The following is a 22814-nucleotide window of genomic DNA, read 5'->3' as shown; positions in this document are numbered from 1 at the left end:
CAGAAATAGTGCCCAGAGTAACTGCTATACACAAACAGGAGACACTTAGGGTTGGGTTTCTTGCTGGGGGTGGCAAAGGTCTTGTCATTCTTACCTCCTGGGTATATACAAGGGAGGGGGGATCTACAGTTGCAGGGTGCCGTTGGTGTTTTTTAGGATAGGATGGGATAATATTTATAAAGTGCAAATATACCGACAGATGTCAAGGCTCTAAATGAACAGGGGAAGAGGACAAAGTACCAACATCAGGCTAAGCGGTAAATAACCAGGTTTTCAAAAGTTTCCTGAAGACTGGAAGATAGTCCGCCTTGGAAATGGAAGGAGGCAAGGAGTTCTGGAGTTTGGCGGCCGCCACAGAGAAGGAGCGACCGTCCCCATCTGAGCCTGTGAAATCTGGGAGAAACCATTTTTTTTTTGTGAGGAGGATCTCACGGTCCTCCCGAGATTCTACCACTGAAACAAGGTTTTTAAGTGTGTTGAGCCCTTGGAGTGCATAGCCTTGTACACCATACTCAAGACCTTGAAGGAAATGCGCTTCCTAGTGGGGAGCAAATGCAAGGCTCAAATACCAACCCTGGCTCATTGATACTTCGGGATGTTAAGAATCAGTGTTACCACAGCATTCTGTACCAGCTGAAGCTTGTTCAGGGATCCTGTGTTGATGTTAAGATACGAAGCATTGTAGTTGTCCAGCCGGAAGTTGACTAGTATGATGATATTAGGCGATGCAGTTCAGATGGAATATAGAGCAGTACTTTCTTCAGGGTTTTTAAGATGTAGAAGCAAGTACTGAGTGTATGGCTAACCTGGAAATCAAAGGTCAGACCCTCGTCAAATATGACCCCCAGATTGTTTGCAGTTTTGACCGGCACAGTAAGGGCACGCAATCTGTAGGCCACCAGGCATGAGTCCAAATGGAATTCTGTGGTCCAAAAACTAGCACCTTGGATATGTCCATATTGATTTATTTTTTATTTTTTATTTTTTTATTTTATTTTCATCTTCACAGCAGCAAAAAAAAAAGAAAACAACGCATACAGCAAGAAAAGAAAAGAGAAGGGGAGAAAACTATCAAAATCCCCCAAATCACATTACATATAGCATATTTAGAATTCATAATAATCCCGAAACGATCCCCAAATGCCAATGCCAATCTGACGCTTTTTAGACCCTTAAACAGCTCCATTGTAACTTATATAAATTGTACATTTTAACCCGCCAAAACTAAAATAAAGGAAGATCTTTCTGCAGCCACTCACTAGCGATACAAAGGTGAGCAACAGTCATAGAAAGAAATATCAATTTTCGATGCTTATGTAATGCAATCACTTGATTATTAGATGGAAGCATCCCCAATAACATAGTAACGGGTGTAATTGTCAGCCAAGAATTCATAACATGAGACAAAAATGTCTCAATATCCAAAATAAATCAAAGTAATTTAGAACTACTAAAAAAGATATGCAAACTATCTGCATTATCATCCCCACAACGGAAACACTTTCCATCAAACCCAGCTCTACATTTAGACATTCGTGCAGGGGTATAATATAGATCAAATATTGTTTTAAAGCATTGTACCTTCAAATTGGCTGACATTAATATCTCCCTAGGGCTAACTATAATCTTCTCCACAGAAATATTTTGTTCTCCCAATATCGTAGACCATTTAACGTTGTATTTATCAAGATCATCTGGTTTATATGACAATAGTACCTGATATAGCACACCAATTCTCTCCTGTCACCTAACCAAATCTATATTAGAATGGGGTTCAAAATTAACTTTTGTATGGACTAAAATATCTCGGATCTGTAAAAATTTAAAAAACTGCAATTTAGATAAATCATATTGGTTAGCTAGTTCATCAATAGATTTACACACCCCCCCCAGATAAGAAAAAATCCCCTAAATTAGTAATACCTTTCATTCTCCAACCATAAACTATGTTATCACCAAATAGAGAAGGTAGAATCTTAACAGAATTCAGGGGGGTATAATATGATATTGTACCCGGAAGGTCAAATTTTTTTATTCTTTTCCAAACTTTATACGCTCTGTGTAATACTTTAAACCGAGTGCGCTTAAAATAACTCCCATCAATTTCTCTAAATAGACATTGTCTCGCTATTTTGGGCCCAATAGCGAGTCCATACTGATTGTTAATGAATTGTCCTTCATCTAGCATACAATGATGGATATACATTGATTAAAATTTCGGGGCAACCAGTTTTAAATAATTTGTTATGGAAAAAATTATTTTTGTGTCATCCGCATAGGGTCTCACCAACTCTGCTAGACGTGGCAGGATCTCCTCTCCTGTGGCTGTGGCAGATATAGATGGGCTGAATGTTGCAGGCCCAATGGAAGGAGTAAATGGTGTTTGGAAAGCCATGCAAATATGGGTGTAAATGTCCTGCAGCACCCCAGTCATGGAGCACATATTGCAGTTGTGAGCATCCATCTGTTAATTGAGCTTCATCTATAACTGCTCATCTCCTGGAGCTCGGTGAATACCTGGTCCATCATGTGTTGGAACTGATGTTAGGCTCACAAGACTTGGTCAATGGTGTTCTAGGAGAATGACCCCAGTGGTCTCACTATGCCTGCCCACATTATTTCTTCCACAACCCCTAACCCATTTCCTTCTGTCCTTGGGCCAGTCTGCCTCGTCCGACTGGTTCCTGGGTGAGCTGGAGCTGATGGTACTGTGTTTGCAACATTACCCGAGACTGGGAGGCACGCAATCTGTGTCACAGTGGTATGAACACTGGAAGTGGAGTCTTCAACTAGCTGAGGTGTTACAGTTTGGTTGGGAGGTGTCAGTGTGGGTGTAGTGAGTCTGCATGTGCTGACCAGATGGACCAGGCTTCTCATCGTCCTCCATATTACCAGGAGTGTTGTCTTCACTGATAGCTTGATCCTTGGCTGGAGTGGAGGACTCTTCAGTGGTAGATGTCTAGCCATGTGCTCATCCAGTTGGGCCTATTGAGAAATTGAGAACATGTTTATTGCTAAGAGCGTGTATTGTGCATTCAAATCTTTTGAGGCAAACAATGTAGATACCTAGAAGAAAAAAATGATATTATTTTGATCATATCGTTCAGAGGTATTTCACATATTAACCTAACATTAAGCAATTTTAAACAGTACAAATTCAAATAAGAAGGTAATAAGATGTCTTGAAATGTTTATGAAATGATTTGGAAGTATATCTGACATCTCCCAACCATTCAGCCCAACACAGTGGAGAGGCGAAATGTGTCATTGACAATTCCAAGGCCTAGCTCACTCCAAAGCAGACATTTGCACAACCTGGATGTTTGTTTGACAATAGTCATCATGTGTACAGTGCAGAGTTCATTTTTGCAAGTAGCATTCATATTCAGCATAATCCTTTACATACCTTACATTCTTTTGTGTCAACACAGTTTGATTTGTGAAACTCATGACATCAATTCAATTGGTTAAGAAGAACAGGAAGACATTCAGAAAACAGCAAAAACATTTTCAGAAGAGAGCATTTAATAGGGATTGATTACTACCAGAACCAGATTCAGAATTCTCTTTATTCGGCTGCGATCAGCCATAAAGGCATACAAGCAAAAGACACAAAAATAATGGATGGAATGCAGAACAAATCAAACATTCACCGTAAGTCCATCATTTTATTTTGTGATGTTGCTCCTTGCAACTTAATTGGCTAGGGGTTATACCCATATGTGGGTCCCTTTCTCACCGCACCACTGGATTCAAGCTAGCCTGGCTGATTAGGGGTGATACTCCGAAACTGGTCCCAGGATGTTTTTTTTACAGTCCTGGGAAGACCTGGCTTGGCAGTTTGGGCTGGACTGTTTCCATGGGGAGCAGGATCAAGACTGAGTTTCAAATGGCTGGGTCCAAACTGGAGTGTGTAGAAATGTTTAGACTCCTGGAAAGGTTTTAGTTAACTTTATTTTCATACAGAAGGCGGAAGAGCACTTTGCAACGTCCTACACGCAGGGAGTCCACAGCAACTGCCATTCTTTACCCAACATTCCGCAAATACAACATTCTTCATCGAGGGTTAGAACTATCCTTCACTTATATCCTACTTAGCAACCCATCTTAGCCACACCACAGGGTGATGTGGCAAGCAAAATAACGATGGATTAAACCCATATCTGTGACTGGGGAGGGGGAGTGTTTGAAATGTTTCAACACTCCGTCCATCATTTTATATTGTGATGTTGATAAAAGCATTTAAGATGTGCAAAAATAGCAATATAAATCATACCACATTATAAAATTACTGTTTTTTAAATCACAGGAATAAGATAGTACACGACACTTTACCATATCTTAAAATCATTTAGACAAGAGAGGAAGGGCAATATTATTTTGACAAAACAGAAACAGGGCATCATGGTAGTTGTAGTCATTTCAAAGACAACTTCCCAACACATGCAAATAGTCAGTGGAACATACCTGTACAAAATATGCAGTTGAAAGTGCACACACACTTACAATATGACACACATATGAGTAATGGGCAATTTGGTATTGTAACACTTATCATCATCTTAAATGCAACAAAATACATTCACACAAACTAGTCAAATTATCTGATACTGACACTTTGAGGTTTGCATGTTAGAAAAATATGTGCAAGATATATTGGCAAGAGCTGAGTTGAGAACAAACAGACATTGAGATTTAGTGGGACTTTGGAAAGTGTAACTAACTAGACTCCGCTCTACCAGGTATTCTTGTCAAGCCTTCAGGATGTAGGATCTGCAAGACATTCTTCTCCCAGGGCATGAGTTGTAAGGAGGTCTGGGAGAACCCCTACCGGTCCTCTGTGAGCAGGCAGATCACAGACTTGCCAGGCTGCTAATTTTAAAACAAATAATTTGTGTACTTTGCAAATCTTTGAATTAGATTTGATTACATCTCCCCTGCATCTCTCAGCTACTGGGGCCTTCAATATAAACAAGCTGGACGCTCAGCGGCGCAGCGGACGCTAGCAGTGGGTGTGCCAGCGGTGCGCCAATGGCAAGTCCGTCTGCGCCCGTCCGCGCCAAGAACGCGACCAGCGCCAGATCCCCTGCATCATTTGTTAAAATGTATCCCCGGAACGAGTTGGTTGACCTTAACACTGGTGAGTGTTTTAATCCCACCCTATTTATTGATAGAGATATTTATATTCTAAGAGGGTGCAACGCTTGCGGCTTGGGGATTCTTGACAAACCGGCTAAAAGTTGTCTGCACAGAGGAAAAGGGAATAGAGAGAGGCCCTTAGGAATATGCTCACCAACACTCATTTTAGTAAGGGATCAAAAGGGGAGGATATTGTCTAGGACATACCCTCCCAGCATTCTCCTGACCAACACAGTAATATTCCATGCCTTAGCGGCAAGTCAATCAGTGGGATCGTATTAAATGCAAGATCAATAAGTTAACTCAAATATGAGGTGGAATGCCTGATCCAAACTGCAAATCAGAATATTGTGTTTTCTTACGGAAACCTGGGCCAATGAGACATCGGAACCTGATTGGAACGCAGCACTCCCATCAGGTTACCTAGTTGCACACTTGGATAGGACTGAAACGAAAGGAGGAGGGATAGCTATTATATTTTGATACTGCTTCTCAGTTCAGATTCTACCACAATCCTCGCTACAGGCAGAGGCACTGTCTTTTAGTATTTGAAATAATAGTTTGTAATTTTTTTAGGGGCTACTAATCTATCGGCCACGTGGGGCGAGACCACCTTTCTCTAGTTTGCTCTAGACGTTTCTGGAGTCTTGTTTGAACACTCCAAAATTCACTGTTTTGGGGGATTTTAATTTCCATTTGGAGGCGAATATTAACCCTGATACATCTCATTTGTTGGATAATCTTACAAGCTTTGGTCTGAGGCAACTTTCAGCAGAGCCGACACACGTAGCAGGCCATACGTTGGATGGTATTTTTACCAACAACGAACATTTTAAAATACTTATGGTGCAGCCCCTATCATGGTCGGATCACTCTGAAGAATTTTTTTGCATAAAGCTACCTCCAATTACCAGGGGGGCAGGGAAAGTTCAGGTATATTCAAATCTCGTCCTTGGAAATCCATCCAAACAGTGATCGCGTAATCGCATTGGAGAAGAACCCCCCGGAAGTGACTTCTGACCCTCATACCTTAGCCAGAAATTTTGAAAGCTGGCTTAGCTCAGCAGTAAACATGTTAGCCCCGGAAACCACTAAACAACTCAATAATAAACGTGCTAGCTCACCTTGGTTTACGACTGAGCTCCAGCATATTAAAATAACCTGTAGACACAGGGAGCTCATCTGGAGATCAGATTACAGAGCAGATCAAAAAAAAGACTATAACTGCAACTTAGAAGACTATAAGGCAGCCATAAAACTTGCCAAAGATGTCTATTTTACTGCAAAAAGGAGGCGAGAAATTACTGGAGCGCTATCAAAATGTCTGGGCAACAGAACATTTCTGCCGGACCAAAATTTTCTGGAACAAATGGCTGTGTTCTTTCAGAATACAGTCCAAATGGTTTACCATGGGCTAGACACTGCTGCATGTGTCCTAAAAATTAGCAGTGCAGATTCCTTGGATTAACGGACATCTCTGCAAAGGTTGACACGGTTTTCCACGCTGGAGGAGGATAAAGTTGCCAACATGTTGCTACAAACTAAGGGGCTCATTAGGATTGCGGTTTTTCCGCATCCTCGGGGCCGGCGGAAGCCACCACCGGCCCAGAGGATGCGGAAAAACCGCAGCGGACTGACCAAAGACCCACCGCCACATTAGGATGGCTGGTGGGTCCTGGTTTCCGTCCGCAGCTTTTCCGCCGCGGCTGGCTTACAACCGCAGCGGAAAAGCTCTAATCTGGTGACGGTGTCTCTCAGACACCGTCAGGCAGATTAGGATGGGATGTGAAACATGCTTTTCCGCGGCGGCTTTTCCGCCGTGGAAAAGCATGTGTAACTTCACTGCGGGAGCCCGTTGCGGGCCCCCTAGGTGAAGGGGGGTTGGGGGGTGCACATGGGGGGTACCTATGGTACCCCCCTGCATTTGTATGCAGAAAGCGGCAGGCACCGCGAGGTGCCTGCCTCTTTCTGCATGCAAATGCGATGACTGCATTTTTAACATTGCCGCGGGTGCTGCTTTAAGCCGCACCCGCCGTAATGTTAAAAATAGAGGATGTGACCGCCAGGGTGGCGGTCACATCCTAATCGCACAGGAGGGGACTCTGCAGCCCATGCGGACGTCCCCTCCTCCTCAGTGATCGCGGACGGACACAAGTCATAATCATAATCGGCCCCTAAATCTGGCTCACCTCTGGACCTTTGTCCCCCTCACATATTACATCTGGTATCGGAAGAAGTAAGTTCTTAGTTGACCCTTTTATTAAATGCAATCATCTTTTCTGGGGAAGTTCCCTCCTCGTGTTAAAATGCATGCATTAGGTCCATTATAAAAAAGGCCTCCTTAGACCCCTCAGAGCCAAAACATTAACGCCCAATCTCCTGCCTCCCTCTACCCTCAAAAATCTTGGAGAAAGCCATGAATCTAGAACTGACAGAATACCTGGATAGTAGTAACATTCTTGACTCCACAAAACATGGCTTCTGTTCCCGGCATTCCACAGAGTCAGCTTTAATCATGGCCACAGAAGAGATCCATAAAGTGATGGACTGGGGAGGCAGAGCTGCACTCATCCCGTTAGATCTGACTGCAGCCTTTGATACTGTAAATCATGCAGTATTGCTGCGACAATTGAGGGATGTGAGTATTGAAGATGTGACTCTGACTCTACTTGCATAATTTTTAACATCATGAGAACAGCTGATCCACTGAAATGGCCTGCAGTTAGGGAATATTCCATCTCCTAAGTGGAGTCCCACAGGGTTCGGCCTTGTTTCTGACATTATTTAATCTATGTGTCAGTCCCCCGGCTCGGGTAATCAAAGAGCATGGCATAATGTTGGTGTTGTATGCTGACGACACCCACCTAGTGGTCTCTGTGACACAAAGTGTGGGGTTAACAGCCGAGATGTTCCACAATTGCCTCACAGATGTAATGGTGTGGATGAATTCAAACGTTTTAAAGATAAATACTGAGAAAACCGAGGTCCTAGGGTTTGGGCAACTGCCTTCTGTATGGAGCCAAGCCTGGTGGCCTCCTGAGGCAGGCATTTGTCCAGTCCCCGTGCCCAAGGCCAGGAACCTGGGATTTGTGCTTTACAAGGACCTCAAACTTGCCTCAAAAATAAATCAAGTTTCCTCATCATGTTTCTTCACATTAAAAATCCTGCGGAGAATTCTTCCCTTCATTCCTCTGTTACTTCGGAAAACAGTGGTCGGAGCTCTGGTTTTGTCCAGAATCGATTATTGTAATGCCCTATACTTAGGAGTTGGCAAGGGACAGATCCAAAAACTTAAATCGCTTCAGAATGCAGCGGCTCGGGTTCTACTTCGCTTACCCAAATACCACCTGACGTCAGCAGTGATTAAGGAGCTACATTGGCTCCCAGATCGTCAGAGAGTGAACTTTTAAGCTCTATGACTACTGCAAAAGGCTATATATTGAGGAGGGGCTGAGGACATTCAAACCTTGTTTTCTGTATACCAGCCAAAATGCTCTCTCTTGTCTGCCAATACAGGATTGGTTTGTGTCCCTAGAACAAAAACAGTAAGATGGGGAGCATCCACCTCTTGGAACTCCCTCCCTGTGGCAATCAGGTTAGAATACAATAGGGCTGTTTTTAGGAAAATGTTAAATACCTGGCTCTTCTCAAGCTCATAAGATCTGTTGCTGTCTGCACCATATAAACCCAGCGCCAAGACTCCTCGGCATCAGTGCGCTTTATAAGCTCTTCAGTCAGTCAGTCCTCTGGACCTCTGTGTCATGCTCCGAGGCCCGGGAATGCACCCACATTGCAGGTCATTCCTCCTTTTCCTAATCTCTGCCTGTAGGAGCAGGTTATTAGATACAGCATTCACTTGGTCGACTAATCTGGCCCACATTTACCTTTTCTGTGATAGGGGTGTAGTTTGGACTTGGGTTACAAACAATTGTGGCTCTACTTTTATGATTTCATCCACCATGACTTACAATTCACCCTCAGTAAAACAGAGAATTTCTGGACCTGGCACTTTGCAAAGAAAGATAATGAACTCACTCAGATAAATTACCAACAAGGAAATAAATGAAATAAGATATAGGGTTAATAAACAGGGTAAAGCAAAACAAAATTCACTTGACTGACAAAAGTACCGGTAGTAAATGTTGTAGTGGAGCTGACAGGGCAAAGGATTATGGTCTGAAATGGGGTGTGTTTTATAGTGTGGTATGCATGTTTTCAATTTGGAAAATAGATAGCAGGTGTGTTCTACTACCATCCATCCAATTTCCACAGTGATGGTGTACTGTTAAGTGCATGCCATGATGGACTCCTGCATGCCATGATGGACTCCATCAGGGAGCCGCCGCGAGGAGATCACCAGCACAACTGTGAATTTTAAATCTGCCTGGCGGGAACCCACTACCCTGACCATGACGGAGTACTATTCACCAATATTGGAGTCCAGCACGTAAGCAGCTGTGAGCCGTGAACACGGAGGAAAGCACCCTGTCGATGGGGACAGCGAGTCAGCCTGCATGCATGTAAATATGGTGAGTGAGAGACCATCGATTTGGCAGAGTACTTGGGACCCACAAAGTTGCGGAACTGCCATAAAACGACCTACATCTCAAAACAGGCCTATAGACTGAATTTTGATCTCTTCTTTTGAACATACAGCAAATGTGAGAAGGCTAAAAACATAATTATATGGGTCATTTACCTTCTGAACTCCTGCACGATTATTTTGGGGGGGTAGCAGCAATCCCTACACCCCTACATCCAGCTTCCAGGCATATTATGCATTTAAATGTGAGTAAATCAGTTAATCGGGCTGGTTGTCAGTAATCCAAATTGGGTACAACTGTAACTGCTCATTACCCCTAGGTCCCTCCTGTCCTCGTCCCATTCCTTACTAATTGGAGATGACCATCTCCATGACGAAAAAAAAGAAAAAGGAGCATGCTGAGATACCCTACCCACTCCCTCCCACTGGGAGTACATAAGTGGTACATAAGAGGTACCAGCCCAGCATGCAGCCTGTTCTTTTTTTCTGTGTTCTGACAGAATGGATGTGGAGTTTTCCTCTTACCTGTTGACTTCTGGGACATCTCGTCGGGCTGCTGGGCTGTCCTCTGCATCCCTTAAGTCTTCCTCGTTGACACGTTGTGCTGCTGGGCTTCTCGACGTCCTGTTCTGCTGTCTCCTGGCCTGCCGGGCTTTGCCGGGAGCCGTGCCGAGGGCGGACGGTCCTTTGTGACTGGGGCCCCACTTCTCCGGGGCTGTTCCGGGTTGAAGGCCGCGTCTTCCTGTCGCTGGGCCGGTCGGGGAGACGCGTTGCTGCTGATGTTTGGGGCACCTTGGGCCGGTCTTGGTGAGGCTACTGGTGTTCCTGGATGCACAACCCCACCCCGTGCTGCCAGCCTACTCAGCCTTCCGAAGATGCTGTTAAATTAGACTTTCCTCCAATACGCTGCATGGACGCCTGAGGGTGCCGGTTGCTCCCGGTTTTGCCTCTGTTGACTCGGCGCTCGTTGTTGATGGCATCTGAGCTGGAGATTGGGGGTCAGTCTTTGGGTTTCTTTTTCAACTTATCTGCGCCGGCCCGCTGGTGCCTGTCCTTTCGTTTCTTCTCATCAGCCGGGTCTGGTGGCATGGTGTACAGTTGCATAATGTGATGTTTGGTGTTCTGCTTCTTCCACAGCTTGGGCCTGTGTTTGACCTCATGGGTGGAGGTTCATCTTCAGGCTTCTAAGGCTGTTCCTATTCCTTTCTGTTGGGTGCTGGCCATGGAAGGGGTGGTGATGGTTGTGCCTTTCTGTTGCCTGCTGCGTTGTGTGAGCTTTGGTGGGGCTATTGGCTGCTCATCTGTCCCTTTACACTGTTCCATGCTGGGTTGGGGGTACGCCTGCGTTTGCCAGTTGGTGTTGCCTGTTCTCATCGCCCCTAGCTACTTGTCACTGATGCCTTGTGGTTCTTGGGCTTCCTTTGGCTGCCTGTGGCCCTCCCACCCCTTGGTTCCTGCCTTCTGTGGGCTCGGGTCGGATGCATGCCTATCTGGGTGCCTGCCTGCGGTGTTCGCTGTTGGACGCTTCTTGCTCCCTTTCAGGTGCTTTTGCTTGCCCCGTGCTTGGGTGTCTGTCTTCCGCTGGGGTCTCCCCCTTGTTTTCCGTGGGTGGAGGGGGCTGTTGTGCCTTCCTCTATCCTGGTGGGCCTTGGTCTTGTGTTCCTATTCGCTCGGGTGCATTCTCGCCTGCCGCTCTGTTTCCCTCCTGTGGTGGCAGGGATTCGTTGGTCTTCCTTGACCTCTGCCTTGGGTGACTTTTGTTCTTTGGGTGCTAGACTCTTGTGCCCTGCCATGCTCACTGTGCCCTTTCCCTGCTGGTGAGTGTTGGGTGTCGGCCTCCCCTGGTGTGTGGGCCGCTTGCTGCTTCCTGCACCTCTCTCTCTGCTTGGGGTTGCGGTTGGCTTTGCTTTGGGTCTGGGGCTTTGGCCTTTTCCCTTTGGGGGCCTGTCTTTGGAGCTGTGCTCCAGCGCGGACTGATTTTGGCCTCGGGTGTCTATGGCCTTTGCTCTCTTGTCGGCTCTGGGGTGTTCCTTCTCCCCTAGTTTGGGTCTGTTCCTGCTCCCCTGTTGGGTGGTGCGCCTTTTTTCGGTCTCCTCTCCTTTGCTTTTCGGTGCCTGGGTTGTTCCGGTGTGCTCTGGGGGGCCTGGGATCTGCCTCTGTTGGTTTTGAATTGGCGGTCCATGTGTTTGGCCTCCCGTTCGCTTGTGCGTTTGGGTTGCTGGTGCGCCTCTCGGCTTGGTGTGTCCGGCTTGGTGCTGTGGGGCCCTTGTTTGCTTGGGGTCCTCTTTTGGTCCTGGTTTGGGTCCTTTCCTGGCTGCTCGTTCTCTTGGCCTTTGTCGTGGTCCTGGACTGGTCTTCTGTCCTTTCCGGTGTCGCTCCCTTCGGCTGGCTTTGGCACTGGGTCCGTTGTGTGGGCGCTGGGCTCGCTCCCTCTGCTTCTCCGGTCTCTGGGTGACCTGGCTGTGGTTGGCTGCTGTGCCTTTCCGGTGCCCCTTCTTGGTTGGGGGGTTCTTTTTGCCTCTCCTTCTGGGTCCTGGTGGTGCTGGGTTGTGTACCTCCTGGCGAGCTGGCCTGCCTGTTCTTCGGCTGGCTTTTTGGGGTTGGGCTGTTGGCCTCCTTGTTGGTCTTTACTGTTTTTACCTGCCTGCTTCTTGGGGTTTGCCTTAAGTGGTTCCATGGTGTCTTCCTTTCTCCTCCTGGCAGTTTGCCGGCTCTTGGTTGTGGTTTCCTCCTTTCCGGTTCTGGGGTTTTGGTTTCCCTAGTTCCGTGTGGGGCCTCTGGTATTGTCCTTCTTGGTTGTACCCTGGTTTCTGTCGGGTCTGTTTCTGGTTGAGTTGTTTTTGCTCTCCCTGGACTCTGTTGGGTGGGTTGCTGGGCTTTGTCCCAGTGTCTCCTGCCTTGGGGGTGTGCCTCGGGCCTGGCCAGTTCTTGGCTCTGGGTTCTTCTCCTGGTGGGGTGGCCTTTTTATTTGCTTTGGCTCTTTGGTGTCTCGGCTGGGGTTGGCCCTTGGTCGGACCTGTCCTGTGGCCTGGTCCTTCTGTGGGTTTCTGGCCTCCGGGTTCCCTGTTGCTGCTTTTGTTGGCGGAGGTTGAGGGGGCCTTGCTTGGGTTCACTGCCCCTTCTCTTCCTGGCTGTTCCTCTGGGTGTGTGCCTGTTTGCTTGTCCGGTTTTGCCCTCTTTTGTGGCTCTGGTGGTGGCTTCCCCTGGTGTGTTGGGTTGGTCCTGTGGTGGGTCGTGTCTTGCCTCTGCCGTGTCCGTTCCTGGGCCTTCGGCCCTGCCGCTCTGACCGGGTTGTTCTCCTCTGCTCTTGGCTGTTGGGCTGGGTCGGCCTGTTCGGTCCCAGGTTGGGTGGCTGCCTGGTGGTGCCTAGGTCTGAGGGCTTCTCCATTGAGGGTTTCTCCCTGGTCAGTTGCCCTTTCTGGCTCCGTTCTCCGTTGGGGTGTGCCCACTTCTCCTGGGCTTCCTTTGGTCATTTGGGGGGAGGGGCCCTCATTTTTGGCCCCTCTGGTTGCTCCCTTGGAGGCTTGTCTTTGCGCGTGTGCCCCCTTTCTGGCTTGCCGGGGGGTTTCTTGTGTTTTTTGCTGGCCGTCCCCTGCTGGTTTTAGGGGGTGTCTGTTCTTTCCGCTTGGTTGGGGGCCTTGTCGGTGGGGGGCACTTTCCTGCATTTTTCCCCTTCTTGTGGGCTTCTTTTGCTCCTGTGGGGTTTTCAGTCTGGCGCCCTTGGTGTTGTTTGGGGTTCATAAAGGCCGGGTTCTCCGCTCTGGTATTCTCCAATTAGTAAGTAATGGTATGAGTACAGGAGGGACCTGGGGGTAATGTGCTATTACTCACCGGTAATCTACATTACTCCTGGTCCCGTTGTCCTGGTCCCATTCCTTACACCCCTCCCTCCCTCCCTGGCGGACGGCCTTCCGGTTGTTGGCTTGGTGTTTTCAGGCTGCATGCTGGGCTGGTACCACTTATGTACTCCCAGTGGGAGGGAGTGGGTAGGGTATCCCAGCATGCTCCTTTTTCTTTTTCTCTGTTGTGGAGATGGTCATCTCCAATTAGTAAGGAATGGGACGAGGACAACGGGGCCAGGAGTAATGAAGATTACCGGTAAGTAGTAGGACATTAACAAAACATGCTTGGATTTCTCAAAAGTGCTCACCCCGATAAATGCTGGAGGTTCAGACTTCTCAACTGTGAAAGTAAAACCATGATGAAATTGGAAGCGAGCAGATAACATGCAAAATTTATGTCAGTGTATGGGAAGATGCTTATCCTCATGACAAATATGCCTGCATGCAGAAAAGAAAAAAACAAGCATTGGCTATGCCAATAGGTTTTGCCATATTAGTGCATTATGAAAATATGTCCTTGGTGCAGTGCAGAGTTGGAAAAGCATTCCAAAGAGAGCGCCACTGTCCTTGTTTGCAGAAAGGAGCACTTTAACCCTTAGTCTGCCCCCTGCAGTCGTGTGCCCACAGTAATGAACACTCTCAGTGCATAGCTACAAAGGATTCAGACTGATTATGTATGACATTTCCGTAAAGTCAGTGTAATTATGAGTGATATTCGGGTACTATGACTGATACTTTCCCGCAAGCAAAACCAAGAAATAAAAAAGAGGGAAACCTGGAAATACGAGACATTAAACCCTCATTGCTGCCAAGTTTTCAGGGTACTTCTGAGCCACATTGAACTACCAAAGCCGGCAGCAATTATTTAAAAAGGTACTCCTTGACTGGACTTACTGATGGCTAAAATCATTATACCCCGAGCGTTGGGTTAAGATCCCCCCGCCCCTGCCCACCAGCATGAAGTGCGACTTCAGCTATGTCGCACAGCTCCTGAAAAGTAGGGCACCGGCACACTTACTTTTTCTGGCAAGCAGAGTGGCACCAAAGTTGGCAGTCTAGCCATCAGACCACATCCACTCCCATGTCTGACGTGACCTTTGTCCCAAAAACCGGGACATGTACTTCAAATTAAAGAAAGCACCGGGACAGTCATTTGAAAGTTGGGACTGTCTGTGAAATCAGGGAAGTCTAGTCAGCCTAAGTAGAGACGCTATCGACCTTTTGGACCCCGGAAAGGTTAAGTAACAATAGCCACGTGGGGCTAATAGTGCAACTAACTGGTGTCACAGGCAGAGTATAGCGCACGTGCTAGGACTGAAGCGGTCTTCTGGGTGTAGCGACCTACTGGCCCGCATGCCGATGAAACCACACTACCTGCATGGCCGCACAAACATATAACTATTTCTCTTGCCAGGCTCACGCAGTACAACAGGGAGAAGCAGGTGTCTGCACGCAAAAAGCCCTGCCTAGCGGGCAGTCTAGCACCATTGAACACAGTTGTGAGGATAGAAGTGGTGGGGCCTCAGAGGGAGAAGGGGCACTCCGGTACACTGACCTCTGACTTCCTTTCCTCGCGTCCAGTGGCAGTAGCACTGCCTCCACTGTAGTCCTCCAACACTGTAGTCCTCCAACAGTGTTTGTAAACTCACAAATGGCGGTCGTAAGTCAGTACTGTAGCGCTATGCCCCAGCCGAGGCAATCTACCACTGCGCATGCTCTGTGGTTTCAAGGTCGGAGAAATGATGAGTAGAACGTAGATATGGGGTTTCCTGTGCAAGTAAGAAGGGGCTAGTGCTGTTCCTAAAATGTTGTCTTGCCGACTCTTACTGAAGTACTGCATCGGGTTTATTCAGACCTCAGATTTGCAAATTTTGCGGCACGCCTGCATAAACAGGGCATGACGTGTACCCACAGCAGGAATTCACACGCAGAAACTAATAAAAAAACAAGGACAGCATACTCAACCCGGTGCGCTTCTCTTTGTCCTGTTTCGTTTCCCTGCTGGTGCTGTCTCTGCCTTCCACCTGTGTTTCAAATATGAACAAACTTCATCAGCATGTGCGTGCATGTCAAGTCAGGCAAAAAAGGGTGCGAACTTCCCCAGCCAAATCCCAGCAAAAACAAACATTTATAAAGGCAATATGACTTGTGTGTTCGGGAGTCCTATTGCATTGTAAATAAAAGTGCAACCCTCAAAGAAGGTAGGAATGGGAGTGGAAGGTGGGTGGTGGTGGGCAGAGAAGCCACAGACTGTGGGAGCGAATGGGGGGAGATAGGGGAACAAAAAAGTTTTGAAAGTGAAGGGGCTGATAGCTATGGAAGGAGAAAAATGACGACATGGCGGCCAGGAGGAGGGATTACGTTGCTGAAAACCAACCAGATTGCTGCATTTAGGATTTCAGCAAATCACAAAGCTAGGCGGAAAGTGGGCGAAGCTTCCCCCACTATACTGTATACAGCATCTCCCGCCGAGACAGCGCATGCGCTGCCTAGGCGAAACCTAAAAAGGTGTAGGACGTAAATTCACTTCTGGGTTGCATTTACATTTTCTATGTTTTCGTATGACTAAATGCTAGCACGGTTGAGTAATCCAGGAATGCCGTCATTGTTGCAGATTTCAAGGACACTTTTTTTTTTATTTCTCTGAAGGTGCTCATGTGCTCCAAATATAGGATTAAACGTATGGGGCAGCATTCTGAATTCCTAAGCTGTCACTTTGTGAATTCGCTGAAAGAGATTTTTGTATCGGAGGTTATGTTTGTGGGCATGATTCATATATATTGAGTCAAGCATGAGTTCACAGGCATGGGAAGAAAGTTTCAGGGAAACAAGATGGAGGTGTGACGGTGGGGGGTACTGATTATTAAATCATATGGAAAAAAACATCCCTGAAATTGCCTTGCCATCTATTTTTGTGCTAAAATTTGCTACATTTTTCAGTATCTCTGAGTTAATTCGACATTTCTGACTTCATCATACATGCAGCACAAAACTGTTGCCACCTGATGACAGGTTGTACACCGCATTGCTTGATGAATGAGGCACTTACAGATTCCAGGAAGTTAAACTTTTTGATCTCGGAAGGGTTGACCAATAAGATTTTGATTTATGGTTTTCAAACTCCTTACTGTAGATAGAATGTTTTGAATTAATGGTTTAGTAAAACTATTCAGGAAAATTGAAGTGCATTATTTGAACATTACTTTTCTCCTTGTGCGATAATAAAATGGAAAATGGCACTTAGCAAAACAGCCCCATTTTAGTTTTAAATGATATATAACTTTTAAACAGACTTTTGAATTGTACTTAGCTGCTAGATGTTTAACAAAAATGCATCACACCATTTGTTAGCTATATGAAAAATATATTGAACCTCATAATGATAATTCAAGTACTGTTTGTTGATACGAAGTGATTATACTATAAAAATAATAGAAATAACGTATAAGCATTAGTCCATAATTCATTTATTTCGGAACTTTCTATTCTACAGGAAACACGTAATCCACATTCTCATGACCGAGGTTGCAATTTTGGGGAAATCAAATATCTAAAGTTCCCTTCCCAATTTCAAAGGATGTGAACTCATGTGAACCCACAGATAAACGCTCAATTAAAATTAGCAACCAAGCAGGCATTCTTATTTTATATTCCCCTTGTAACAAGGACACTTTCTAAACCACAGGCATATCTTGACCCTGCCTACACAGGGAACAGATAGCTAATCATTTCTGATGTATTTCTATCACACTTAATTGGCTCGTTGCACTTTGCCAAATTTTGGAAGGCACTATCACTTTGCAAAGCTGCATCTTAAAGTGCCATTCCTAATGGCCATCCTTCTAAAACGTAGAAAGGAAATCAGTGACTGTTGCTGAAGGAATGTTTCATATATTCATGTATATTGTTGATGTTGTCGCCACTAGTTAGTTATAGCTGAATGTATGATGGTATTCCGCATGCGTTTATCACGCACACCTTTGGAAAGCTGTCATTAGAACTAGCGCCACTTTAGCATGCATTTGTTCTGAATGCAAGTTGTTATGATGACTTGTCTTGGGGGGTGCTGGATTTGGAAATAGTTAAATGTATTCTTCTAACTCCAGTCTGCTTAACAGCAGGGAAGGCGTTGGAACTTTAATTCGAACACCATTCCACAAATGCCCCAGCTAAAGCAAGCCGTTGTAACGATTTGCATGCTGAACGAAACCGTGCTAAAGATGCGTTAATTGCTTTGCCGGCACTGTGAAGGCACATCCTTATTTGGGATTCGTCCTAAAGGAGGTTTCCCGTTATAGTTAGGTAATCTGATCCATGGAAAAAGTTTTTTGGGCATGTTGCTAATAACTTTGGCCCTCGGGGAAGAATCTCCAGAAAACTTGCCTAAAAGGTGCTACTTTTTGACTAGTTTGTGCATGTAAAGATTTTGGCTTATTTGTCAATCCGGGGCTAAGAAAAAAGGAGGACCCCAAAATGCTGAATCCCCATGCATTTTCCATAGATGGTGTACAGAAAAATCTGCTGAAAAAAATGTCACCAACTTCGTTAGGAAGCGATATTGTGCTTTTTTTGATTTAGTGTAAATCTGTTCAGTAGTTTATGAGAAATGAAGGGACACAAATAATTGTATATCTGGATGGTTCTGTCTGCGAGAGTCTCTCAAGACTCTCAGGGGAGAGACAATTTAAAATCCGAGAATTCTGTTTGGCCCAGAGAGCTTATTTCCATTGGGCTATCTCGCTCCTGCAGGAGTCAGACTCCCGCTGAAGTGAGCGGTCTGATTGGCTGCTAGCAACAGGAGATACATTTTGCTGCCAGCCATTACAGGGCTTCGGGACTTAGTCCCCTGTCCTGAACTTAAAAACAATATAGTAGAAGGGGGCATAGTAAGGATACCCTGACCCCTACGCCCTATTGAGGGAACTAAATGAACCCCCCCCCCACCCCGGGTCAATCAGATAAAAAAGCCACAATCTCATGAGACACTTGCAGCGGATCACTGACAGAATTTCGACCTCAAAAATATCGACCTACAGAAATATCGAGTCAACAATATCGAAGGCAAGAATATCGACATCCTATCTACAACATGGTAAGTACAAAAATATCGAAAAAATAATATAGATGAAAAAAATATTGATGTTAAAAATATCGATTTTTTTTTCTTTTAATATATAAATGTAAAATTAAGTATATAACACTAATAAATTAAATCTACATATTTAAAAGTATCTAATAATGTTTTAAATAAATAAATAATACATATATATTAATAATACATTAATTAAATATATACAGGAAATATATAATATATATGTACTGAACAATAAGTATTAATAATGATTTTACTAATTTATAAATTAATAAAATATATTCTAAATTACTAATACATTTACAAACATAAAAAAATAACATAAATAAAATGTAACTAATATAAAAAATAAAATAAACATTTAATTTTTTTACAATTATTTATATAAAACGTTGGATAGCGTAAGGGTAAAAATTACTATTCCCACTCCAGAGAGTGCAACAGTAGGGAATGCGTTTGATAGCGTAGGGGTAAAATTACTATTCCCACTCAAGAGAGTGCAACAGTAGGGAAAGCGTTGGATAGCGTAGGGGTAAAAATTACTATTCCCACTCCAGAGAGTGCAACAGTAGGGAAAGCGTTGGATAGCGTAGGAGTAAAAATTACTATTCCCACTCCAGAGAGTGCAACAGTAGGGAAAGCGTTGGATAGCGTAGGGGTAAAAATTACTATTCCCACTACAGAGAGTGCAACAGTAGGGAAAGCGTTGGATAGTGTAAGAGTAAAAATTACTATTCCCACTCAAGAGAGTGCAACAGTAGGGAAAGCGTTGGATAGCATAGGAGTAAAAATTACTATTCCCACTCCAGAGAGTGCAACAGTAGGGAAAGCGTTGGATAGCGTAGGAGTAAAAATTACTATTCCCACTCCAGAGAGTGCAACAGTAGGGAAAGCGTTGGATAGTGTAGGAGTAAAAATTACTATTCCCACTCCAGAGAGTGCAACAGTAGGGAAAGTATTGGATAGCGTAGGGGTAAAAATTACTATTCCCACTCCAGAGAGTGCAACAGTAGGGAAAGCATTGGATAGCGTAGGGGTAAAAATTACTATTCCCACTCCAGAGAGTGCAACAGTAGGGAAAGCATTGGATAGCGTAGGAGTAAAAATTACTATTCCCACTCCAGAGAGTGCAACAGTAGGGAAAGCGTTGGATAGCGTAGAATTAAAAATTACTATTCCCACTCCAGAGAGTGCAACAGTAGGGAAAGCGTTGGATAGTGTAGGAGTAAAAATTACTATTCCCACTCCAGAGAGTGCAACAGTAGGGAAAGCATTGGATAGCGTAGGGGTATAAATTACTATTCCCACTCCAGAGAGTGCAACAGTAGGGAAAGCGTTGGATAGCGTACGGGTAAAAATTACTATTCCCACTCCAGAGAGTGCAACAGTAGGGAAAGCGTTGGATAGCGTAGCGGTAATAATTACTATTCCCACTCCAGAGAGTGCAACAGTAGGGAAAGCGTTGGATAGCGTACGGGTAAAAATTACTATTCCCACTGCAGAGAGTGCAACAGTAGGGAAAGCGTTGGATAGCGTAGGGGTACACATTACTATTCCAACTCCAGAGAGTGCAACAGTAGGGAAAGCATTGGATAGCGTAGGGGTATAAATTACTATTCCCACTCCAGAGAGTGCAACAGTAGGGAAAGCGTTGGATAGCGTACGGGTAAAAATTACTATTCCCACTCCAGAGAGTGCAACAGTAGGGAAAGCGTTGGATAGCGTAGGGGTAATAATTACTATTCCCACTCCAGAGAGTGCAACAGTAGGGAAAGCGTTGGATAGCGTACGGGTAAAAATTACTATTCCCACTCTAGAGAGTGCAACAGTAGGGAAAGCGTTGGATAGCGTAGGGGGAAACATTACTATTCCCACTCCAGAGAGTGCAACAGTAGGGAAAGCGTTGGATAGCGTACGGGTAAGAATTACTATTCCCACTCCAGAGAGTGCAACAGTAGGGAAAGCGTTGGATAGCGTAGGGGTACAAATTACTATTCCCACTCCAGAGAGTGCAACAGTAGGGAAAGCGTTGGATAGCGTAGGAGTAAAAATTACTATTCCCACTCCAGAGAGTGCAACAGTAGGGAAAGCGTTGGATAGTGTAGGGGTAAAAATTACTATTCCCACTCCAGAGAGTGCAACATTAGGGAAAGCGTTGGATAGCGTAGGGGTAAAAAATACTATTCCAACTCCAGAGAGTGCTACAGTAGGGAAAGTGTTGGATACAATAAGGGTTAAAATAACATACTTATAAATAAACGATTTTTCTAATTATATAAAAAAAATTAATATAAACTATATACAATACCTATACATAAATATAAAATACATGCTTAGCTAAATATATTTAACCTATAATAAATTAAAATTAATACCATTTATTAATATTTAATTGCCAATTAATAATTAACAATTATATTATTAACAATACAATTAGTTTTAATACATTATTAATTATTTAAATTTACATTACTTCCCACCATATTTCCCTATAAAACCACTACCCACAACATAACACATTTATCCATTTATGAATTAAAGAAAAATAATTAGCAAATAATTAAAATTAATTAACTATTATTTAAAATTAATTACCAATTAATTAAATTTATTTTATAATTCCTACTAATTATTAAATAATTAACCATAATTAAATTACTTCCCACCCTATTCCCCTATAAACCCACATCCCGCTACAGAACATATATATCAATTAATCAATTAATTTAATTAGCAATTAATTATAATTAATTAATAAATCCTACTAATGATTAATCAACTTACCATAGTTAAATTACTTTCCACCCTATTCCCCTATAAACCCACAACCCGCTACAGAACATATATATCAATTAATAAATAAATTAAAATTATTTTCCAATTATTTTCAATTAATTACCAATTAATTATTATTTATTAATAAATCCTACTAATTAATAATCAATTTACCATAAATAAATTACTTCCCAACCTATTCCCCTATAAACCCACAACCCGCTCCGGTACTAAAATATACAATTTTCTTATAAATTAATTTATTATTATATAAAATTAATACACATATAATAGTAATTATTTTAAATACTTAAGTTAAACATATAACACATACATAATAAAAAACTATAAAATAATACAAATATCGATATTAGTGTCATCGAAATTAGTAACATCGATATATATGCTATCGATATTACTAACTTCGATATTACTTACATCGATATTAAGATTTTCGATATTACTTACCTTAGGGTCGATATTCTGTCCAACGATATTCTTGACTTCGATATTATGCTCCTTCGATATTTCAGACTCGATATTATGGTAGGTCGATATTTCCAACTCGATATTTTGTCTGTGTACCACTTGCAGCATCTGAAAAAAATGGCAGCTGAGTCTCATTTATTATGTTTATGCCTTGGGGAGCCCACCTCCGGGGCTGTATTCATGAAAGGGAGGAGTGCTGCAAGACCCGCTCTCTATGCCTGTGGAAGTCCCAAGGAACAGTGTGAGCCTTACAGGGGGTAAGGACGAATCCTAGGCACTCTGGTGGGCACTGTTAGTGCGTAAATATGTTCGATAAAGTTTAGAATTCGAAGTTAGGCATAGTTTTAAGGTTGGTTTATTTCAACACTCCGTATTCATAGTGGTATTCAGTAGATCACAATTCAATATATCATCAGCCATATTTTAGTCATATGATCCGAGAATATTCAATTCTTATATTTCTTATAAAGTTATACATTCAAGGAAGTCCCCGATGCATTTCGTGCTGAGAAGCACTTCTTCAGGGGGAATCTAAAAGATAAAAGGAAACCATATGTAGGGCACTGATACAGGAGTCCCAAAGACATAGAAAGAATAATTAGGCTGGACAATGGTGAATGGTAAATGGTACCAAGCTATAACTGGGCGAGAGGATGAAAACCCAGAGTGGGTTCATCTAAGGTTAGTCAAAAAGGACGTAAGTGAAAGGGCGATGCAAACGTGAGGATGGCATGCCAAACATAATGTGCAAAAAGGCAAAAGTCCAAGGTGAACTGAAGGAAAGGTCGTGGAGAAATGAAAGGAAAACAACCGGCGTTCGAAAATCGGCATAGTGGTTGGTGAAAGCGTGAAAGGGCGCTATGGAAAAGTGAAGTGTCCCAAAAAAATATATATATTCCGAGTAGTGAATATACGGAATTAGAAAAGCGGCGGT

Source organism: Lissotriton vulgaris, chromosome 4_1, assembly GCF_964263255.1.
Source record: "Lissotriton vulgaris chromosome 4_1, aLisVul1.2, whole genome shotgun sequence".
In the NCBI taxonomy this organism is placed as follows: Eukaryota; Metazoa; Chordata; class Amphibia; order Caudata; family Salamandridae; genus Lissotriton; species Lissotriton vulgaris.
This window is presented reverse-complemented; position numbering follows the sequence as displayed.